This window comes from Myodes glareolus, chromosome X (genome assembly GCF_982192425.1).
Source record: "Myodes glareolus chromosome X, mMyoGla1.1, whole genome shotgun sequence".
Lineage (NCBI taxonomy): Eukaryota > Metazoa > Chordata > Mammalia > Rodentia > Cricetidae > Myodes > Myodes glareolus.
In genome coordinates this window covers 42,967,044-42,988,234 of record NC_142053.1, presented here as the reverse complement: position 1 = coordinate 42,988,234, position 21,191 = coordinate 42,967,044, and the positions used below count along the sequence as shown (strand labels likewise).

At 37.9% G+C, this 21,191-nt stretch overlaps 1 protein-coding gene across 1 annotated transcript in view; it reads right to left on the bottom strand.

The window, feature by feature from the left end:
* Lhfpl1 (LHFPL tetraspan subfamily member 1) overlaps positions 1-2,185 on the bottom strand; it is a 49,395-nt gene extending 47,210 nt beyond the window's left edge. Inside the window, exon 1 of the mRNA XM_048442090.3 lies at positions 1,924-2,185. The gene's annotated coding sequence lies outside the window, so the exon portion shown is untranslated. The remainder of the gene's footprint in view (positions 1-1,923) is intronic.
* Positions 2,186-21,191: the final 19,006 nt, after the last annotated feature.

The window sequence follows — 21,191 nt, the reverse complement described above, 5'->3', positions numbered from 1 at the left end:
AAGTGGATACAGAGAACCACCTGAGCAATCAAATATCTAGAAAATTGAGGTCGTTGTTCTGATACAGTCACGCTCTCTGAACCTTTGCAATACACTCATTCAACTTAATAAAAAACCTAGAAGGTCACCTCTAAATAAAAGTGCTAACCATACACTGTTAGGAAAAAAAAAAAAACAGAAAAGTGCCACATATAGTAAGTCATTCTCCTTCTCAAGAGTTTGGGGTTGAAAATGTGGGTACTAGAATGATTTTTCCAAATTTCATATGTGCATCTCCTGACTCTGAAGTCTACTTCTGAACACCCATCTGTCTAATGCTTTATCAACCAGCAAGGACGATAGCTAGGCAGAAGGCCAGTACCCCATCTTCAATGATCAAGTGGTCGCATAGAGAATCTTCCCCACACTATCGGCTCATTCAAAACTGCCCCTCAGTTGCCCTTTCAAAATAAGGATAAACCCTATGCACACATTTTCCTCCACCTTTAGATTCATAATGACAGCCTTCTATTGTTGTACAATAAACCTTCTTTTACATGTCCTCAGACAGAACAAAATGCCACCACATCTGAACAGAAGGCAGACTAAATGGTTTTGCCTTCAGTTCAGAATAGTTGGGATGCTGAAAAGTCTCTGATATTAGGGAGCTCTACCTCCCCTGCATCAGGAAGCTCTTTCAAAGAAGAAATTGTAAATCTCTCTCTCTTCTCTCTCTCTCTCTCTCTCTCTCTCTCTGTGTGTGTGTGTGTGTGTGTGTGTGTGTGTGTGTGAGTGAGTGTGTGTGTGTGTGTGTGTCTCCAAGAGCCACTGAATTCTATTTAATGAGAATCTGTAACTTGCAATTTTTTAAAACCTCAGTCCATTCTGCCATTCTGATGGAAACTCGGGACTGAGAAATACTCTTTTAGTGGAAACGAGTGAGATTTGGGAATCAAATTTGATGCAGACACTTGAGGTTTTCCCCTTAAAGGTGACATGACTATGGGAGAAATCACTTCAAACTTCTGGGTTTCTGTTTCATCTATTCTGGAAATAATGCCCAAAGTTCAAGTGAAGCACGGTTTACCTGACACCAGAGTAGCTGTCAGTCATCCTTTGTGCTGCCAAAGAATACAACATTCTCTCATGCTAGAGATAACTTGATATTACTCAAAAGAACGAAATGTCTTCTATTCTCCCCTCACACGCTACCCTCCTCCCGCCCTCTGCCTTCCCCCTACCCTCTGTCCTGCCCCCCACCCTCTCTCCTTGAAACTGCTCTAACAGTTGTTGTTCCCGGGCTGTTTAACTTCTCCTTTCCCACTATAAAGCGAAACCACTTGGCTGAATGTTCTTTGTTAGCATGGCTTAGCAGTTAACTTCTTTCAGCTCTCTTGTAAATCATCCTGCTTGGCACATAGTAGGAACTCATAAACATCTTCTGAATGAATGCCGTGATTTAACGCCAGCCCTACTGCTCTCAACATCTGTGTTTCAGTTTAGCCTGATCATTGTTTCAGTCCCATAATTTCAATTTAGGCAAATCTAAGACATGGCCCTACCACATCGGGAAATCCGATCCATTTTTACTTGGATGGACAAGTCAGAACAAAATCCCTCCCTCTACTCCCAGAGCCTCTCCTCTCCTCAAGTTACCAACTCCCTTGGGGGAAAGCAGCTAGCTCTTAACCCTTAGGCCTTCAAACCTTGTCTATATGAAATAGGAATCCAGTACTGATCCCGCTTAGACTGTGCAAACAACCAACTATGAGGAAAGAAAATTCCACCAGGCTGCCCTTGGGAAGAAAAACAGCTTCTCTGAGCCTTGACATGAAAGGACAGGAAGCCTGAGAAAGGAAGCGGCAAGGAAGAGCTGAGCAAGGGAGCAAAGCAGGGGGTTTTGCCCAGCTGCTTCAGTTGCATTTGGCCGAGATGCATATTTACCTTCGAACCATGAAGGCTGATTGACTTGTTCCCTTTCTTCTGGTTCAGATTTGAGAAGAAAAAAAAAAATAAAACTTCTCCTCACAGCTTGTCAGACAGGGATGGGAATCCCAGTTGCTCTTTGCAGTGCCGCCTGAAAACCTAGCTGTACCTTTGGGAGAGAGGGGCGGAGTCCAGTGTAATGGGAATTAACTCCAGCTACGCTGGAGGCTTCAAACTCAGCCTCTGACATGCAGACACTTGAAGTAGAAACCAGCTCAGCGGGCACTAAGCTCTCAGTTCTCACTCCCTTACCTCCCAGCTGCTGAAGTCAGCTCTCTCGCTCTCTCTCGCTCTCTCCCCTCTCCCCCATCGTGTGAGTGTGTGTGTGTGTGTGTGTGTGTGTGTGTGTGTGTGTGTGTGTGTGTGTGTCTATACTCATTCTTAAACTGCATTTTGATGGCTCAGTTCCTCACCTACTGAATGCCAGGTGAGGAACTGAGGTTCTCCCTAACTTTTTCTCCAAAGCTCAAAAAAATCTCTACCACGGGGATTAGATAATTGAAAAATAAAAACTGAGAGAACACACTCACCCTTAAACAGACTTTTCCTTTAAACTGATGCCTATTATTTGGGGGAAAAATCATACTCCAATAGAGAAATCTTTGACTGTGCGATGATGCAACCTAACCTCTAAGAAAAATACTGAGGACCGGAGAGATGATCTCATGTGTAAAAATGCTTGCTGCCCATGCTAGAAAACCTGTGTTTGATCCTCAGAACCTATTGTAGGAGAGAACAGACTCTGGATAGTTGTTTTCGGAACTCCACAGGCATGAGGTGGCACAAATATGCATGCATTCACAGCCCCATAACACCCACACTAAGAGTAGTAGCAATGCATAGAATTAAAATGTCAAAAGACGAAATCGTGAAGAGCCAGATGTGCCGGCACACAACTGTAGCCCCAGTATGCCAGAGACTGAGGCAGGGCAATCACAAGTCCAAGGCTTACTTAAGCCATACATTAAAAGAGTTGTAATACCTTCTGAAACAGTGTAGCACCAAACATCAGTGTCTAACATATCTAAAAGCACAAGGAACTTCTCTTTTCTCTTTGGGAAAAGAGCCCAGTGATGGGGGGATGGCTAACTTCCCTGAAGCCCTGCTCCAGTCTAATACCGTCTCTCTCATCTCTGAGCATCCCGGGCACACTGCATTTATTTTCGGAAACTTGTCAGCATCCCTCTTGTACACTTGTGCATATGGATCTTATTTCACCTTCTATCTAGATGCCTTGTGAACAGGAATTTGGCTCAAAATGAGCTGTAAGAAGGAAGGCTTAGCAGAGCATTCTCGAATGATCTAAAGGTGCCTCTACAATGACTCGATTACCTTCAAAGGGATGCTCTTAAAGCTGTCAGTCTTGTTTTTCTGCATCTTACAGCAACAATACAAAAGGCAAAGGTAAATGAATTAGTAGCTTGATATATTCATTGTGCTATAATTATTTAATGAGCCTACTAAACTGTCTGCTTGGACACACACATAAATCCTGCCCTGTCTTTTATCATCTATATTCATGCACACATTCATTTATCAAGCTATTTCCTGTCAGCAATTTTTAACCATATTTTTTCTTCCCCAACCCCCTGATAAACCACATTTCCATTTGTAATAAGAGCTTACTGAGGCACTTCCTGCAGGGAGGTACAGATGACTTTTCCCATAGAATGCCTGACTTTTGGCAGTGTAAACTCATCTGAAATTTTCAACAAGCTCCTAGTTGTTACCTGCCTAGGAGTCACTACTTCAGACATAGGACCATGTAGAGCAGTGGTTTTCAACCTGTAAGTTGAGACCCCTTTGGGGGTAAAATGACCCTTTCACGGGGGTCTCAAATCAAATATGTATATAATGATTCATTACAGTAGCAAAATTACAGTTAGCAAGTATCAACACAATTGTATGGTTGGAGGTCACCACAGCATGAGGAACTGTATTAAAAGGTCAGAGCATTAGCACAGTTGAGAACCTCTGGTGTAGAGATGAGTGTATGCCTTCTTTCATTAAAACAATTCAATATGTGCAGACGTATAGAACCTGTGAAAGATAAGCTGAAAACTTTGGCAGGTGCAAAACAATTGGTTCTACTCTGAACTCTGCATATATTACATTGTATTTAATAACTACACCCATCACTTGGAAAATTGTCAATATTTGGAACTCAGAGAGGGCTGCCTTTTTTACTTCCCTCTTTTTAATCTTTTTCTGTTGGGCCTCCAGTTCTCTCGAATGGGATAGTAGAGGTACTTACGTACATATTGAATAATGATAATGTTTATTTTTCTTATTTTTAACCTAACAGTTGAAAAACTGACTCAGAAAGAAATACTTTTGACCTTGTGGGACTGGATTTCTGTTCATTTAAGTATGCTATTTAGTTGGCATGAAACTCACACCTATAATCCTAGAACTCTGGAGCCTAAAGCAGGAAGACTCCAAGTTTCTTACCAATCTGGCTGCATAGCAACAGTCTACCTCAAAAACAAGGGAAACGCAAAACAAAGGAAAACAAAATAAATGACTTTAAACCATGCTTCAATAAGACATTTGAGACAAATTGAGAAGTAGAACTTCTTATATTTAAGCAATGGAATGGTGTACAGTAGTTATAATAATGTTAAAATTCCTACCCATCATGGAACATCTAACTCTTCTATCTAAAATATACAAAAAGAACACGTGGCTGATGGGTGATTCTAATTCAAATGGCCATCCCTATCCCTAGTTTCTCAAACATTGCCTTATACATTCAGTAGCATTTTCCAAGCAAGAGTAATACTCTCACAACATTTTGTTGTCTAGACAAGGAGTCACCAAGTCAGAACCCTTGCATGCCAAAGCTAGTAGGCTGCCTGTTTGTCTAAAGCTTTATGGGCACACAGCCACAGCATGTTCATTTCTGTATTATCTATGACACTTTCATGCTACCACGGCAGACGTGAGTCGTTATAAAAGAGATCTTATGGTGCACAGAACCTGAAGATTTATTATCTGGCTTTTTACTGAAACAAAATGTGTTAAGTCCTGGTATAGACTCCTGAGCTATAGATTATAGCAGAGACACCGTGCTAATTGTAAGGAGAAAGAGTTAAAAATAAAAGAGGGGAAACTACACAAAGCAGAAAAGCCACTTGGTTCCAGCTGCGGTATACTGCCAACCAATTCATACCATTTCTTTAATTTCTACCAGCTAAAAGTCAACAATACTCTAGTGTTCACTATAATCCGGAAAGCTAGTAGTGATGTGAAACTTTCTCTGTTAACTAATCCTTTGAATCTGTATCCAGATTTCTCACATTTCACGTTTTGCTTTTAGTTAGAGCTGCTTATTCTTCCATGTTCTTGCTTAGGGTTTTATAAAATGTAATTATATGTGTTCCAAGAAGAGCACATTTATTTTCAGGCTATTTGTAAAGACCCATTGTCCTTGAATTCTGAGAAGTTGGCATATAAGTGCTTTCAAAATTTAAAAACACACAGACTCCATGATCTGTCAAGCATGGGAGTCGAATACAGGAAGATATGCAGGCCAGTGGAAAAAGTTTCAGTTCTCAGAGCTGAGAAAGTGAGTTGGCTGATAAAGTCTTTGCCACACAAGCATAAACACCTTGTCTGAATGCTAGCAGTCAGGTAAAAAGCCTAGTACGGTAGTGTGTGCTTAGAAGCCCAGGGCTAAGGCTATGAAAAGGCTTGAATTGCTGGAGCTTACTGACCACACACACCATAGAATATTTCCCCCAAAGTTTTAGCTCTGTACTAAAAACCCAGAAATTAAACTTATACTCTTTTTGTATAGGAATATCAGAAATGGGGATTCTGGAGGTTGCTTAGTGAATAAATGTTCTTGCCATCAAGCCTGACAACTTGAGTTCAATTTCTGGAACCCATACGGAGAAGGGAAAGACTTAATCCCTGAAAGTTGCCCTCTGACCTCCACTTGTATGACATAGTATATGTTCATACATGTGCGTGCACATACCTAAATAAATGATAATGTAAGAGTTTTACAAAATCAGAAATAATAACTTCTTTACTCAATTTTATTATCAATTCAGCAGATGAATGATGTTAGCCGTAAACTGAATCAGCTACTTGTCTCATTGCAGTAATTAGATACATTTTATCATGAATTTAATAACATGTATCTACATTGCCTTTATCAGCAACCTAAGGATGAAAGATTTATTTTGGTTTAGAATTTGGCTTCTACAATTGATTATGGTAAAAAGTGTGTGACTGATACAATCAAATGTAGTAGAGAGTGTATGGCAACAGGAATTTGCTTATAACTACATGTATCAAGAAGCAGAGTGCTCATCTGATTTTCTCCATTTCTTTCTTTCTCCCATGCGTATGTGTGGGTGGTATGTGTTCTTGTGTATGGACATGTGCATATGGAGGCATGAAGTTGATGCAGAGAGTCTTCTTTGATCACTCTACATTATATACTGAGACAGGGAGTCTTGGTTGAGCCCAGAGCTTGCTAACAGTTAGTCTGTTAGTTAACTTATTCCACTGATCCTTTCTCTACATTCTGAGGACCCATCCATCCTTCACATTGGTTCTGAGTATCCAAACTCTGGTCCTCATGCTTTCAGAGGAAAGGTTTTAACCACTCATGGAATGGTACCAACCATATTCAAGTACATCACTATATACATCTTGCCAGGTTAAAGATGAACATTAACCTGGGGCTGGAGAGATGGCTCAGAGATGGGCTGCTCTTCCAGAAGTCCTGAGTTCAATTCTCAGCAACCAAATGGTGGCTCACAACCATCTGAAATGAAAACTGATGAAAACTGGTGCCCTCTTCTGGTGTACAGGAACACATGCAGGCAGACACTGTATACTATATATATATATATATATATATATATATATATATATGAACATTAACCATCACAGCAAGGCCTAGTGTAACAGTAGATGTTTAATAACTTCCTTCAGAGTCTGAAGACGAGGCGCAGTAAAGCTCTGACTTTGGACAACACTGATTCTTATAGTCCAGTCACATCAAATTTCAAGTTACTAGCTTGATACCAATGAGGATGATATTGAGAAGGCATAGCAGTCAACTTTAACAAGCTAGTATAAATTATCTCCAACACAGCACAGGAACTGAGAGTTTGAAAAACTGTCACACACACACATACACATACACACACATACATTTGATCTATATCCATTTGTAAGCTATATACACTAATGAATTGGATAACTATTGTGATCGTTTCATCAGGTACACATGGTTTCTGCTCCACCACACCATGTGCTAGCGGGCACCAAAACATTTGAAAGATGTTTTACTGGGTACCAATTTTTAGCATGCGATTTCTGGGTTATTTGGAAGTAAATCAAAAATAAAATTGTTCGTGTTTCTTGCTGCTTGTTTTAACAGCTTTTGAAGGAAGATATTTATTATATTTATAACAGATAAAAAATAAACTAGAACTCATTTTCTTAAAAACTTAACCCATGTACAAGATTTTGGTTCAAATTATATGGAATAAGTTAAAATAAACTGCATTATATTAACTGCTATGGATGCGTGTTTATACTGAAATGTAATTTTAGTGAAAATTTCCATTGGGTTGTTAAGTTCCCTAAAAATTCTTATATTCACTGCAAGAACTCATCACTCATGTTAATTGTTGCCAAAGGCTACCAGTGAGCCATTACTTATGGCCTTCATTTGAATGTCTGTGCTCCAAACTCGTGTTAACAATGAGTTGGTATGATATGGTGGAAGCTTTAGAAATTTATGATTATAGAAGTGGTTTAAGTAGTATTAAGATTCTAGCCTTTCCTTTTGGCAGTGTGAGGACACAATGATCCTGCCCTCTAGCCCTTCCATCTTTGTCATGTGAAGACTGCATTCTTCTGCTCAATATATGCAGAAATAAGGGCCAGTTTCCAAAGCAGAGAGTAACCCCCTCCAGAAACTCAACCAGCTAATGATTTGTAGACATCTGATCCTCCAGAACTATTAGAAAATATATTCTGTTTGTCACAAATAATGAGGTGAAAATTTTCGTTATGTCAATACAAACCCATTAAGAAGTTTGCTAATCCTCAACTTACATTCAACACTGTAGGAACTTTAGGAAGCACACGGTTAAGAAGATAGATGGGGACCCTGACCTTATAACATTTTTATTTTGTAATCAGGTAGATGAAGATACAAGAAAATAATTAACATGAGAAATAGTAAGGACCTCTATGAGTGGTTAAAAATACTTATTTGATAACGTAATGTAGGTGAGGCTTCTCTGATGTGTCACAGAGATACAAACTCAAAGGATAAAATGGCTTGAATGTTAAGTGGTCCCATAAGCTTACATTCTAAAGAGTCTCATTGCCCTTGAATTTTGAGAACTATGCATCTAAATGCTTTTAAAACTTAAACACAAGCTCCATACACCAACACCCAGGAACACTGAATATAGGAAGATTCTCAGATCAACGGAAAATTTTTAGTTCTAGGGTCTAGGAAAATGACATGATGATGAGGACCTGAGTTGGAAGCCTAGAAGCCATGGGAAAAAATCTTCTGTGGCGGTATAAGTGTAGAATCCCACATGGAGGATGTGGAGACACATGAACCCCTGGAAAGTTCTGGCCAAACACACCATAGAGATTTTCATTAATGTTTTCTGTTCTATTATGAAACTTATAAATTAAATATGTATTTCACATAAAAATCAGAACTGGAAACTAGCAATATTTCTTGATGAGTAAAGGCTCTTGTCACTGAGCTACTATGGTCCATGACAACCAGACTCTATCCTGAGGTAGCAGCAGAATTTGGCAATACGACCTGCATGGCAATGATTTTTCAAGAATAAAAGACCCAAGATTGAAGAAGTAATGGGATCTTGTACCTTAGTTTTAGAGGATTGATAAGGCCAAGTAACATGTGATAGAATAAGAATCCCTGCAAGGAGATCACTAAGTGCCGGCAAGACCACTGTGTGAAATTATGAAGGTGATATTTGAGTTGCAGTGGACATCCTAAGATGCTGAGGAGAATAGAATCATGGGTTTTGTACACAAGGAAAGCTGTGTACCTGGGGCGGCTAACTCCCAAATGAGGTCTTGCTTTGATTGAATTTTTCCTGGCTAATCGCCCATTAGAATTAGAAAGTATACTTTATGTCATTGTATACAATTTTACAGAGCTTCACCATTAGTAGAGTCCCTTGTGTCTCAAAAGGGACTTTGGAATTTTGAATAGTGTTGGGACTGTTAAAGACTATGATTTAAATACTATGAATGTTGTGGAGGTTTCCATCCTGCCTGGTCCCATAATAAACACAAAGAAACTATATTATTTGCAACACTGTTTGGCCAATAGCTTAAGCGTCTTTTTAGCTAGCTCATATCTTAAATTAACCCATTTCTATTATTTTATACTTTACCACAAGGCTTATGGTTTACCAGCAATCTTTTGGCACATCTGTCTCTGGCAGTGGATGTCTGGCTTTCCTGACTCCGCCTTCTTTCTCCCAGCATTCAGTTTAGTTCCTTCCTACCCCACTGCCCAGACCTAGCTCTATTCTGTCCTGCTGTAGGTCCAAAGAAGTTTCTTTATTAATCAATGATAATCACAGAATACAGAGGAGAATCCCCCATCACTATGAAGACTTTGGAAGTTAAAACTTAACACATTTTGTTTCAAAAGACAGCAGTGAGTACATGGGGATCCCAAATGGATTGGTATAGTTTGAGTGTGAAATGTCATATATAGGCTCAAAATGTTTGAATACTTGGTCCCAAGCTAGTAATGCTGTTGCTAAGAAGGTTGTAGAACCTTTAGGAGATGGCAGCTCCCTGGAGTAGATGGTTCACTGGAGTGATAACTGATGATTTATGTACTGTTACCACATAGAGGTTACTTGCTGAAGGGCTTTTAAGGCCTATGCATAGCATACATGGTGGCAGCAGGCATTTCCCTTCCCACTTTTCTCTCCCTTGCTAAAGCATTAGATTCCCTTATTTAGGCACTTCCATAATCCCATAGCTAGCCATTAAGATTCATTCCTTTATACGCCCACTTTCTTACGCCTGACCGATTCCTGAGGCTGATCACCAAAGTGCAACTATCAAAATAACCAAGGTTCATCAAACAAAATTCATTATATGGCTACACTTGCTAACATGTCCAATCAGGACTGACCAACTTATCCTAGCACAGATTCCCAATTTTTTCCTTATAAACCACTTCTGCAGGGACACATGCTGTCTGATCCAGGAGCAGTCCCCAACTTGTCCCCTCCAATGTAAATAAATCACCATTGTGCTGAGAATTTTTTTTCTGTGCTTACTCTGAGGTTCCTTTACTCTCAGTTTCCTGAGAATGGATTCAATGTGACCAGGAAGCCTCCTCCTCATGCCAAAATGCCTTCCCTACTATACTAGATTTCATGTCTCTCTCACATTGGTGGACTTTATCCCTCTGAAACTGGAAGTGGAAACTAATGCTTTGTTCCTTAAGGATTGTCGTTTTGATTTTGGGTTGGTTTCTTGGTCAGGACTTTTATGTCATAACAATAAAAAAGTAACTAAGACAGATTAGAAGCCGTAAAGAGCTAAAAGAAACCAAGAGACAATTATAAATCCAAAGACTCAAGGAAGTGAAAGGTCTTGGCATGCTGAGAAATTATAAGATCCGTGGGGCTCAATCATGGTGAAATGGCCACTAGGCATGGAAAGATAGGTGACAGATAAAACAGAGGCTGATAAAATCATATTTTCTATTGAATGCCTGCGGACAATCTCAGTGTGACAAAAATAATAATTTTACAAATAAATAGCTGTGTCTAGACAGGATAAATCCTAAACTGCCGATGTCATTTGTTTCCTACTCCAACTCTCAAAACTGACCACATGACCTCTGGAATGTCTTTGTGGATACTGGAGTAGCAACAGGAAAATAACTATCCATTTGCACTTTCATCTCAGGGTTTTCTAGGAATTTCTATTAATGTGTTTGGTTAATAATAAAAGTCATTATCCCTGGCAGTATTTGTTCCACCTGGCTTTCAGGTATGGCAGAGCTCAGACTAAAGGGCAGGCACTGAGTGGCTTAAATTATTCTCTAACATATTTGGAAAGCTATCTTTTTAGGAAATATAGAAAGCTGCAGTATAGGCAGTGCAAGACTACACTTTTCTATTTCTCAACATTTCTTCTTTTTCTTAGTGATCATCTTGCATTTAGAAGCCTTAAACTTTTTGTATCGTTTTTGATTTCTGCATTTATGGTAGCCTATACTAAACTGGCTATTAGTTTGGATTGTCTAGAAAAAGTCGGCCCTCTCTTATGCTTCAGTCAGTGAACGATTCTATAGAATTCTATTTCTAAAGCAGCCACCTAAATCATAGTTCAGAACTGAAAGAAAATAGCCTCCCAACTTTCTCAACAATATTCTCCCTATCATTCTTCCTCTCCCCGGGCCACTCACCAAAAAAAAATTCTTCATATTGTTTTTTATTAGTTCTTACCTTATCATTTTAAATTTAGCATACAAAGTATCTGGTTTCATTATATTGCGTCTGTAAACACATATATTATTATTTTCGTCATACTTTCTTTTGAACCATTTTTAACAGTACCATACATGATACCAAATGCTATAGGAGACTATTCTTCTTTTTCAATCAAATTCATTTTCTAGAGAATAATTTAATTTGGTTTCAGAAAATTCTATGAAAAAGAGAAATAGCATTCCAGAAACAATCATTATTTTTCCCTGTATCTACAAAGACAAATCACAGAGCTTTGAGAATTGGGTGACCTGAATGACACAGACAGATCTTTAGATATCCAATCAGTTGCTAACACCTTCACTACACATTTCTGCTTTTGTTGAATGGTGTAGCTTGACAGATTAATACACAAGTACAGAAGAAAGAAGAGGAGGAGGAAAAGAAGAATGGAGGGATACATGAATAGACAGAAGGAAGGAAGGGAGGGAGGGAAACAGATGACTAAGTCTTCCATATCAATATGCATAGAACATCCATTTCCATAGTAGTAATCTGATAGTACAGCTGGCCAGCCAATGGAGACAACTCTACCAGCCAATAATTTGCCCACAAAATACCATAAAGCAACAGCTGCTGGAAACAGGCCGCACAATAAGAAAAACTGGCCAAAGAACCTCACCTCTGTACTTTGGGTACATTTTTTTGGACTAGATTAATACTACTCCAAGGAAAATTTGGGCATTTTATCTAGTAACTTACAGTATAGCTCATTTTTTTCTTGGCAATGTAAAGTTAAAAAAATAGTAAAAAACATCATTTTGTCCCTTTGTTGGTTGTATTTTTTTCTTTCTGGAGACATCATAGATTCACAAGCTGTTCTTAAAATGCTGTATCTGAAATACCTTCCAAGAGGCTGTACCCAAGTATATTTGCTGGAAATTTTCAGCCAATGTTTATCGATAGGGCTTACCTGAGGAATCCTCTCAAATGGTTAATTTAATCTTCAAAACAACCTTTTAAAAATCACCTTTTTAGAACAAGAAACTAGGGTTTAGGAAAGTGTTTGTATTTTTTATTGGTGTGTGTAAGAGAGAGAATGAATGTGAAATTGGGTAGGTAAAAAGGTAGTGAGGATCCAGGAGGGGGTGGGGAGAGGAGCTAGGAGGAGTTTGGGGAGGCGAAATATAATCAAAATATATTGCATAAAATTAATAAAAGGAAAGATTTACCAAAACCCATGGAACTCTTGGGTCTCCTAAATGATGGATTTAGAAAAGGTCTTGGAAAAAGACAGGCTTAATGAGAATGTAAGGGAAATGTCAAAATGGATATGAAGAAAAAGGAGAAGTATGTATGTATTTGTGTATATGTATGTGTGTGTATATATATATACATATGTATATATATATATCCTACATTGCTTTTAGAAGATGAATTCATAAATTTCATTTATTCTACATGATAGAATAAAACCATATACAGCAATGACCTTGCTTCTCCATACCTTCTCCTTGATGGGAAAGTAGGACCATGAGCAAATCATTGAGTTTAGCATGTACGATAGATTCAAAATGTCTCTAAAATTTCTCAGAAGACATGTGAAGCATATATATCATTACATGAAATTAGAGATGAAACGAAGGTTCTAGGATTAAATTTCATATGCAAGATGCTAATCCTAAAAGTAGACAATATGATCAAGGTGTCTATTAAATAGAAAGAGTCAATAGGCTAAGGATGTAGTTCAGCGTTCTTACCATCCTATTTCTAACACACCACAGCCTCTTAAAGACAAGTGCTGGGCAGGAAGGATGTGGTAATGTGAGAGCAAGGGTTGAAGGAGGCAGAGTATTTAAAAGTCCTTCCATTTTGAGCACTTTATCGACCAGGTGTTATCCGGAGATAACCAAAGATGAGCTGAGAAAACAGTCTCACTCAGAAATGCAACTATATGTCCAACTTGTGTAAAAAGTGTTTTCCATTTTTAAGAGTTTTGATGTAGCTGGTTAAAAGTTGCTTTTCTTGATGGCTATCCATTAGCTCTAATTTTCTTACCACCTGGTGTGTCATCTCCCGCCCCTCCCGGACTTAGAAAAATTTCCTGGAATGAAATAAAAAACTAAAATCAAGTTCAGTATCTTTCTCCTTGATTTTTGTGTGATACCACAAGCTAAATTACTGCTGTGGGAATCACTTTAAACCCAAGTCTCTCTTTTTTACTTTAAGCAGTCATTTTCATCCAGAACTTAATTTTTCTATGTACGAAAAAGAAAATTACAACATTAAACTCATTCTATTATACTGAGGAAACAAGTCATTCATTTAGTTGCAAACATAATTTAGAGACCACTTTTTACTATTACTAATACTTACGGGACCCCCAAATTTGTTCTACAATGATTTTTTATCATCTAACTGAGGCAGGCACTGGAAAAAGATAATAAAAAGGAAACTTACATTCTAATAGTGAATACATGCAATAAAACAGATGGACCATTAGTGAAACAAGGTGGTGTATTCTTCAATAAAAACAGTATTTAATCTTAGAGTAGGATGCTGGAAGGGGCATTTATATTAGATGGAATATTTAAGAAACACTGTGAGGTAAAATTTGATGTGAGACCCAGACATATTAGAAGGAGTTCAATGTAAAGAGATCGGTGGTGAGAAAATTCTGAATGGAAAAGAGCTGCAAATGATGAGGCAATGTGGTAGAAAAATTTATCAGGGTGGACCCTATTGATTGAATCTTATAAACTAAAAGTCCTACTCTGCCCCCCAAACTCTGCAATTCACCCTTTTGTGACGTAAGAGGAACTCTGAAAAACAGACTATGACTGCACAGAGAGGACCAAGAGGCTGCAACTGCACAGAGAGGACCAAGAGAACAGACCAAGAGAACAGATTAAGAGAGTGGACAAAGAGAGCAGGCCAAGAGAGATCTCAGCAGATCCCTGAGACATAGAGAGTGACAGTACAGAGCAAAACAAGAACAGTTCTGAAAGACACAGACAAGTGTAAGAGTTGGAATAAGAGGCAATGACACCACCTGCACCAACTGGAGAAGGAGATTGGTAGGCACCAATGCAAGAATTCATTCAACAACATGAAAAGCAACATGGGAATACCAGAACCCAGTGATCATACAACAGGAAGACTTGTACTTTCTAACTCAGAAGAAGCAGAAGAAATCAATTTTAAATATAACTTCATGAGGATCATGAAGACCTTGAAAGAGGAAATGAAAAATTCCCTTAAAGAAATGAAGGAAAAAACAAAGAAAAAATTGGATGAAATCAATAGGCCTCTAAAAGAAACCAAAGGAAAAAACTACCAAACAGGAGAAGCAAACAGTTCAAGACTTGAAAACAGAAAGAGAGGCAGTAAAGAAACCATGAAACCCAGAAGGTCCTGGGCAGATGTGCTGCAGACACTAAGAAACCATGGCTACTATACTCAGCAAAGTTTTCAATCACTATAGACGGAGAAAACAACATATCCCATTACAAAACCATATTTAAACAATACCTAGTCACAAATCCAGCCCTACAGAAAGTACTAGAAGGAAAACTCCAACCCAAGTAAGCTAACCACACCCACAAAAACACAAGCAGCACATAACCTCATATCAGCAAACCCCAAAGAAAGGAAACACACAAAAACTATCACGGAAAAATAACAGAAATTAACAATCACTGGTTATTAATATCTCTTAATATCAATGGACTCCATTTACCTATAAAAAAGACATAGGTTAATAGAATGGATATGAAAGCAGGATCCATCCTTCTGCTGTATACAAGGAACACACCTCAACTTCAAAGACAAAAACTACCTCAGATAAAATGGTTAGGAAAAGATTTTCTAATCAAATTAACCTAAGAAACAAGTGGGTGTAGCTATCCTAATATCTAACAAAATAGACTTCAAACTAAAATCAATCAGAAGAGATGGAAAAAGACACTTTATACACATCACGGGAAAAATTCATCAAGATGAAGTCTCAATCTTGAACATCTATGCTCCAAATACAAGAACACCCACTATGTAAAAGAAACATTGCTAAAGCTTAAATCGTACATCAAACCACACACACTAATAGTAGACTTCAGCACCCCACTCTCACCAATAACAGGTCAACCAGACATAAACTTAACAAACAAATAAAAGAACTAACAGATGTCATGACTCAAATGAACTTGACAGATATCTAGAGAACATTTCACTCAAACACAAAAAAATATACCTTCTTCTCAGCACCTCATGGAACCTTCACTAAAATTGACCACATAAACGGTAAAAAGAAGCAAACCTCAACAGACACAAAAAAATTGGAGTAACCCCCTGTACCTTATCAAATCACCATGGTGTAAAGTTAGAATTCAACAACAATGCTAATTGCCAGAAACCACCAAACTCATGGAAATTGAATAGTGTTTAACCGAATCACCCCTGGGTCAAGGAAGAAATAAAGAAAGAGAAGAATTCCTATAAATCAACAAAAATGAAGGCACAACCCATGGGACACTATGAAAGCAGTGCTAAGAGGGAAGATCATAGCACTAAGTGCCCACATAAAGAAATTGGAGAAAGTTCACACTAATGACATAACAACACACCTGAAAGCTCTAAAACAAAAAGAAGACTCACTCAGGAGGAGTAGACAGTAAGAAATAATCAAATTGAGGGTTGAAAGCAATAAAATAGAAACAAAGAAAACAATGCAAAGAATCACTGAAACAAAGAGATGGTTCTTTGAGAAAATCATCAAAATAGAAAAACCTTTATCCAAACAAATCAAAAACCAGAGAGATAATATCCAAATTAACAAAATAAGAAATGAAAAGGGGGACATAACAACAGACATGGAGGAAATCCAGAGAATCCTGAGGTCATATTTGAAAACCTGTACTCCACAAAATTGGAAATCTTAAAGGAAATTGACTACTTTCTGGCTAAATGTCACTTACCAAAATTAAATCAATACCACATAAGCAAATTAAATAGACCTATAACTGCTAAAGAAATAGAAACAGTCATCAAAATTCTCCAAACCAAAAAAAAAAGCCCATAACCAGATGGTTTCAGCTCAGAATTCTACATTGATGCCAAAATACTCAATAAAATACAGGCAAATAGAATCCAAGAACACATCAGAACTATCATTCACCATGATCAGGTGGGCCTCATCCCAGAGATACAGCAATAGTTCAACATATGAAATTCTGTCAATACAATCCACCATATAAACAGACTAAAAAATAAAAACCACATGATCATATCACTAGATGTTGAAAAATACAACATCCCTTCATGATAAAGGTCTCAGAGAGGGCAAGGATAAAAGGAACATACCTAGACATAATAAAGGTAATATGCAGCAAGCCAATGGCCAACATCAAACTAAATGGAAAGAAACTCACAACAATCCCACTGAAATTAGGAAAAAGACAAGGTTGTCCACTCTCTCCATATCTATTCAATATAGTTCTTGAGGTCCTAGCTAGAGCAATATGACAACAAAAGGAGATCAAGGGGATACAAATCAAAAAAGAAGAAGTAAAACTCCCACTATTTGCTAATGATAGGACAGTTTACATAAGTGACCCCAAAATTTCTATCATGGAACTTCTACAACTCATAAACACTTTCAGTAATGTAGCAGGATTCAAGATATACTCAAAGAAATCAGTAACCATCCTTTACACAGATGATAAATGGACTGAGAAAGAAATCAGAGAAACATCACCCTTCACAATAGCCACAAATAGCACAAAATATCTTGGAGTAACTCTAACCATACAAGTGAAAGAGTTGTATAAGAAAAACTTTAAATCTTTAAAGAAAGAAATTGAAGAAGACACCAGAAAGTAGAAAGATCTTTCATGCTCGTAGGTAAGTATAATTAATATAGTAAAAATGGCAATCTTATCAAAAGCAATCTACAGATTCAATGCAATGCCCATCAAAATCCCAGAAAAATTCTTCACAGACCTCAAAAGAACAGTACTCAACTTCATATGGAAAAGCAAAAAACCCAGGATAGCCAAAACAATCCTGTACAATAAAAGAACTTCTGGAGGCATCACAATCCCTGACTTCAAACTCTACTACAGAGCTACAGTACTGTAAATCAAAGACCCAAATATTAATCCACACAACTACCAACACCTGATTTTTGACAAAGAATATAAATAATAATAAGAAGAAAAAACTCAAAGCATATTTAAAAAATGTTGTTGGCATAACTGGATATCAACATGTTGAAGAACGGAAATAGATTCTTATCTATCATCATGCACAAAACTCAAGTCCAAATGGATCAAAGACCTCAACATAAAGTCAGCCATAATGAACTTTATAGAAGAGCAAGTGGGAAGTACACTTGAACACATTGGCATAGGGGACCACAGCAGCGCAGACACTGGGAGAAACAATTAATAAATGATACCTTCAAAACCTGAAAAGGTTCTGTACAGCAAAGGACACGGTCAACAAGACAAAACAGCAACCTAGAGAATGGGAAAAGATCTTCACCAACCCCACATCAGACAGAGATCTGATCTCTAAAATATCCAAAGAACTTAAGAAATTGGTCATCAAGAGAACAAATAATTCAATAAAAAAATGGGGTACAGACCTAAACAGAGAACTCTCAAGAGAGGAATCTAAAATGGTTGAGAGACACTTAAGGAAATGCTCAACATTTTTAGTCATCAGAGAAATGCAAATCAAAACAACTCTGAGATTCCATCTTACACCTTTAAGAATGGCCAAGATTAAAAACACTGATGACAACTTATGCTGGAGAGGATGCGAAAAAAAGGGAACACTCCTCCGTTCCTGGTGGAAATGCAAGCTGGTACAACCCCTTTGGATATCAGTATGGTAACTTCTCGGAAAATTAGGAAACAACTTTCCTCAACATCCATTAATACCACTTTTGGTTATATATTCAAAGGATGCTCAATAATACCACAAGGTCATGTACTCAACTATGTTTGTAGCAGCATTATTTGTCATAGCCAGAATCTGGAAACAACCAGATTCTGCCCCTCGAGCAAAGAATGGATAAGGAAAATGTGGTACATTTATACAATGGAATACTACACAGCAGAAAAAAATAAAGACATCTTGAAAATTTCAGGCAGATGGATGAAGTTAGAAAACATTATATTGCATGAGGTGACTCAGACCCAGAAAGACAATTATTATATGTACTCACTCGTAAGTGGTTTTTAAACATAAATCAACAAAAACCAGCCTACAAATCACAATCCCAGAAAACCTAGACAACAATGAGAACCCTAAGAGAGACATACATGTATATAATCTACATGGGAAGCAGACAAGACAAGATTTCCTAGTAAATTGGGAGCATGGGGACCATAAGATAGGATTGAAAGGGCTGAAGGGGAGGGGAGAGGAAGAGAGAGGAGCAAAGGAAAATATATAGCTCAGTAAAAATCAATAAAAAAAATAGTAAAAAAATAAAAAAATCACCAAAAAAAGAAGAGGGAAGAAGAAATAGACCACAAAAGGAGGGACATCCCTGCAAATCAATAGATATGATAATGACCTGATATGGGGAGGGTATAAACAACAAAACTGTAACCAAACTTGGAAATGGAGAAAAAGTTTGAGTATATATTTTGTTAAATACAGTATGCTCAAAAATGTTCAACAATTTAGTCATTTGGGTAGTATAAATCTGTTCTCTCATAGGCATGATTGTGTAATAGGTAAAACTTCTTCAGGGATAGAGAAAACATTCTAAAAGAATTCAAAGACACTGACTGCCATTTTGAAGAAAGACTAAATTAGATAAGTGAATTCTAAACTATGTGTACCACACATCAGTAATATACGTGATAGGTAAACAATAAAAAACAGAAGTGAGAGCGATGTCATTTTCCTATAATCACATGAAGTTCTGAATCAAATAATGATCATCTTTGGCTGAACAGCTGAATGGCTTTGGTTTCTTTGAGTTAGGCACAGCTCTTTGTTTGCCCTTTAGAAACTGACTTTAAAATCAAAGACCAGAGCTCCACAGCAACTCTGTGGTAAGGAAAATATTTACTGCTACAGAATAAGAAGGTGTGAAGTTGTGTGGGTGGGAAATTGAGGAGAACTGGAGGAGGGGAGACTGTGTATGATCAGAATATATTGTCTTAAAAATGTTATTTTCCAAAAAATGTTCATGAAAAATAACCAAACACATGTAGTAAGGATCACTACCCTCCCTAGTCATATGTAGATAAGAATGTCTTCTGTGCTCCTGACCGCAAATTTTCCTGATATGCAAGAGTGCTCCAAAAAGTAATGGAATCAGAGTACAATGGAGAGAGGATGTCTTCTACAGCACATAGCATAGGAGGTTTGATGCCTCCCTGTATCACATCAACAGCTCTCTGTGCAGTCGGGTGTTGGTGGCGCATGCCTTTAATCCCAGCACTCAGGAGACAGAGGCAGGTGGATCTCTGTGAGTTTGAGGCCAGCCTGGTCTACGAGAGCTAGTTCCAGGACAGGTCCCAAAGCTACAGAGAAGCCCTGTCTCGAAACAAAACAAAACAAATAGGTTCTCTGTGCTCAGACTGTGATCCAACCATTGCCTTGGCTAACGTCAACACCTACACCTATTAAACGCTTAATGTAAACAAGTGAGCATGCAGCAGTTATCTTGATTGCCATAACACTCCCGTGAGAATTTTTGTACATTTTTCTATCCAGTTTCACAGCTGCACAAACTGATGCCAAATTGCCCTAAAATCTTAACCAAAATTATAGACAAGAAGAACTAGTTTCCAAGTTCCATGTAGCTAAACCTTCTGAATGCCACAGAATACTAGCTTGTCCCTTCTGACACAGAGGAGTGCTCTCTAAAGGGATAGGAAAGAGAGCACTGAAATTCTTTTGTGAGTTCAAAGTATTCACAGAAAGTCTTGTATTTTTTATCGTTATTTAACACATTGTCAGAACAACATGGTTAGGTCACTTCTCTGGCCCAGATGAAGTCCTAGAAAGGACAGGGTTAGAATCAGTTTCTCAGCACGGTTCCAGATATTTTGCTTCCCTCACTGTGGGAAAAATCATTACTCTAAGATTGCCTCCTAAGTATGTCACTAATGTTCAGAGTTAACAAGTACAAATCAAGTATTTTGATGACAGGCCAATTTTATGAAATTATTTTCTCAACTGAGTTTCCTCACTTCAGATGAGGCTAGCTTTAGTCAAGCCAACACCCATCCCCCGAAAAAAAAAAAAGAAAGAAAGAAGATAGGGAGAAAGAGAAGGATGGAGGAGAGAAAGAAAGGAGGGAAGGGAGGGAGGGAAGGAGGGAGGGAGAGAGGGAGGGAAGAAAAATTGATGAAAAGGATATAGGGAACTAGTTTTCCTCACTGTAAAGGTAATTCACATTGTTACACATATATGAAAATCTACGCACAATAAAAGGTAGCTGCCCCCTTTCTCCCCCTCGTTGCTTCAGGTAATACCCACTATGCCTCTACTGTCACTTTCTAAGACTTTGAACATGTTAGATAGATATGTAAGGGGAGTCATGACGAATTTTCCTTTTCGTGACTGAATCATCTTACCTTATTTTACTTCTTAAGGATATATTCCCAGAAGTAGGGTTCTTGAATCATACAGTAGATTTTGAAACAGTCTCATTATATAGTTCAGGTAAGCCTTGAATCTTCAGTCCTTTTGCTTCTACATTCTAAATGCCAG